Source organism: Miscanthus floridulus, chromosome 19 (genome assembly GCF_019320115.1).
Source record: "Miscanthus floridulus cultivar M001 chromosome 19, ASM1932011v1, whole genome shotgun sequence".
Classification (NCBI taxonomy): Eukaryota; Viridiplantae; Streptophyta; class Magnoliopsida; order Poales; family Poaceae; genus Miscanthus; species Miscanthus floridulus.
Genome location: NC_089598.1, coordinates 32,286,722 through 32,290,131, shown reverse-complemented (window position 1 = coordinate 32,290,131; position 3,410 = coordinate 32,286,722). Strand labels below are relative to the sequence as shown.

General features: G+C 42.5%; 1 pseudogene; it reads right to left on the bottom strand.

Annotated features, from left to right (window-relative positions):
* Positions 1–430: 430 nt before the first annotated feature.
* Positions 431–2,043, bottom strand: LOC136525838 (uncharacterized; annotated as a pseudogene).
* Between the last annotated feature and the right edge of the window lie 1,367 nt (positions 2,044–3,410).

The following is a 3,410-nucleotide window of genomic DNA, read 5'->3' as shown; positions in this document are numbered from 1 at the left end:
TAGTAGTGCCAAGATCTGCCTGTATATTGAAATCGAAGGGAGCAAAATATCTCTGTCCCGTTCCAGCTTGCACTCGCCTTCTATCCATTTCAATTTCACGTGACCAAGAGCTAGACAGCTGCAAACTACAGCGACGTCCATGAACAAGAATTTCCAGCCATTCGCATCTTCATCGTGATAGCACGCCGATGTCTATACTGCAATTAAGGTCAGTATGTAGGCGAAGGGATTTTGTGTTGCAGGGCAGCAGCGGCGGACCCAGCCGAAAATATGAGCTAGGGCGGATCGCTATGTACAGGTACAAAACTTAACCGATATACCGGTCTAACTACATATGTATATCATATCTATATTGTAATGTCACATAACAATTATGTTCTAATATATAATTCAACAAACAAAAGGTACATAAGAAGTTTGAACATGATTACCTTTCACATGAAGAGCACATAAGGAGAATTTTTGTTCCATAGTACGTCCAGATAATTTACCATACAAGAAATGATCAAAAGAAAAAAGCATAAACAACCTGCAATTAAAATAAATTTAGTAATGAGTAAGTGACAAGTGAGGGAATATGTAAAAAAGTGTCAAACATTGTAGGAAAACATACCAATCCTATAACTCTAAGAACATCGAGGCCGCTTTGGAGGTAAACTCATCTTCCGATCTTTCATGGATTGAAATGTCATCTTAATTTTCTCAGGATCAAGTTCTCTAAAAATCTCCTTCTCAATGTAGCACAAAGTCAAGTCCTTAAGCCACTCATCATTCATTTTATTTCACAAATTAGTCTTGATTATATTCATAGCTGAGAAAGCTCTTTCAACTGATGCCGTTGCCACTGGAAGAAGCAATGCTAGCTCAATGATGTGATAGACTAATGGAAAACCAAGGTGTGCCTTACTTTGAACCAACTTTATGGCCAAACTTGCAAAATCATGACAAGCTCTAAAATCATCAACTCTTCGCACATGTAAAATGAATGTCTCAAGTTCATCTCTTATATTAGAACGATCAACAATTGAAAAATCTTGATCATAGATCTTCGTTATACGAGCAATCTTCTCCAAATCAAACATAGAGAATGAATCTCTTGGATCAAGACAAGAGAAGCAAATAAGTAACTCTGATGATACCTCATTGAAGCGATGATCCATCTCTGTGAGAATAGCATCAAGTGCAGCCAAGAAAGTGTCAACATGATAATGATGTTCTTTAGTTATTAAGTCATCATCAAGCCTTGATTGACCCCATCTTGGTCTACGCTCACTGAAATCTGGCAACTTTATATTTTTTGCAACACAAAAGGCTTTCACTTCTTCAAATAATGGCTCCCAACCTTCATTTCTCAAGTTTACCAAACATGTTTTTGACATCAACAAGCAATGACATGGCCTGAATTATATTCTGATCCTTCTTTTACAGTAAGAGAGATAACTCATTAGTAATACGAAGCACTTTCAACATCAACTTCATATTCAAAACAAAGGCAAAGCTCTCCATTTTTTTCAACAAACCGGCTGCTCTACCAGGATTGCGTTCATCCCCATGAACCATAGACAATACCCTCGACACAGAATCCCACATGTTCTCAATACGGAGTAATGTGGTGAAATGAGAACCCTATCTTGTATCACCGGGTCTAACCAAGCTAGTTCGTTGATGCTTCCCTTTCCCAGAAAAAATCTCTCCACCATCCAATTTCTCTAAAATTGTATTACGATGTTCAGCAATCAAGATATCTTTCCTTCGACAAGATGAACTAGCACTAGTCACAATCAAACTCACATAGTTGAAGAAATCAGAGAATGATGAACAGCAAGTGGAAACAGCAACAATTACTAGCTGCAATTGATGAGCAAAGCAATGCACATAGAAAACATGTGGGTTTTCATCACGAATTTGTTTTTGCAAACCGTTGAATTCACCTCTCATATTAGAAGCCCCATCATATCCTTGCCCTCGAAGTCTATAAATGGATAAACCATATTCAGCAAGAACATCGAGCAATGACGATGCGGCGCCGCCAGCCAGTTTCATGATTTTTGGACTTCGTTTGTTTTTTTATAGAATTTAAAAACAACTCGACCGCAAGTTCGTGGTCATGTTTCGTGAACAAGATGTTCGAAATTGGTGGTCTGTTCCTAGATACGGCCTCACATTATACTAAATAACATGAATATCATTTTTCCATTTATTTTTTTCCATTATTCGAATGACTAGCAGTTATAATTTGAATTATCCAAGAAAATTCAATTAAATGAAATAAATTAAAGAAATATAGAAAAAGTCCGATAAATGTGCCACATTGGAACATGGAGTACCAGGTATTGTCCGAGAACTGCAGAAAAAATTTGGAGGTCAAAAGTGAAAAAAAAATATGGCTTGTCGAGTGTCAAAAAAATGACACTCGGCAAAGGAGCCTCTTTGCCGAGTGTCAGGAGAAGACACTCGGCAAAGGAGCCTCTTTGCCGAGTGTCAGGACCTATGGAACTCGGCAAAGAATTTTTAAAAAAATTGAAAAAACCCCTCTTTGACGAGTGCCAGTCCGGGTGGTACTCGGCAAATAATTTTTAAAAAATTTAAAACCCCCTCTTTGCCAAGTGCCAGTCCGGGTGGCACTCGGCAAAGAATTTTAAAAAATTAAGTTTTTTTTAAAAAAAAACCTCTCTTTGCTGAGTGCCTGGCCAGGTGGCACTTGGCAAAGAATTAAAAAAAACTTTGCCGAGTGCTAGATCGGGGGCACTCGGCAAAGAGGGGATTTAACCTCCCAGCCCAGCCGGCCCACACACACCGCACACATGCACACACGCACACCCGCGCCAGCACCGCCACCGCCGCTCGCGCCAGTGCCGCCGCCACCCCTGCCCGTGCCGCCGGAGGAGGAGAAAGAGAGGAGGAGGAGGAGAGGAGAAAGAAGGAGGAAGAGAAGGAGGAGGAGGAAGAAGAAAGAGGTGCCAGCCCCGCCGCCGCCGCCGCCCGCGCCGTGCCACCGGAGGAGGAGGAGAAAGAGAGGAGGAGGAGGAGAGGAGGAAGAAGGAGGAAGGAGGAACCGCACCCGCCGCCGCCCCCGCCCATGCCCATGCCGTCCCCGGCGCTTCCCCAGCCGTCGCCTTGTCCACTGGCGCCCTAGCCCCTTCACCACCGCCGCCCTACGACGCCCACTAGGTATGCCCTACCGTCGTCGGCGTCGTAGTAGTACTAGTAGTTGCGGTAGTAGTAGTGGTAGAGTAGCAGTGGTGGTAGTCGTAGGAGTGGTTGTGACATTGTTATATATATATGGTTGGATATAATCTTGTGCATATCAGCCATCGTGTCGTTCATATATATGTGCATGTCGGTCATCGTGCCGTTGGTTTTCTTGCAGGTTTTGAAAACCTCACCGTGCAGGGGAGGTGATGCTGAAA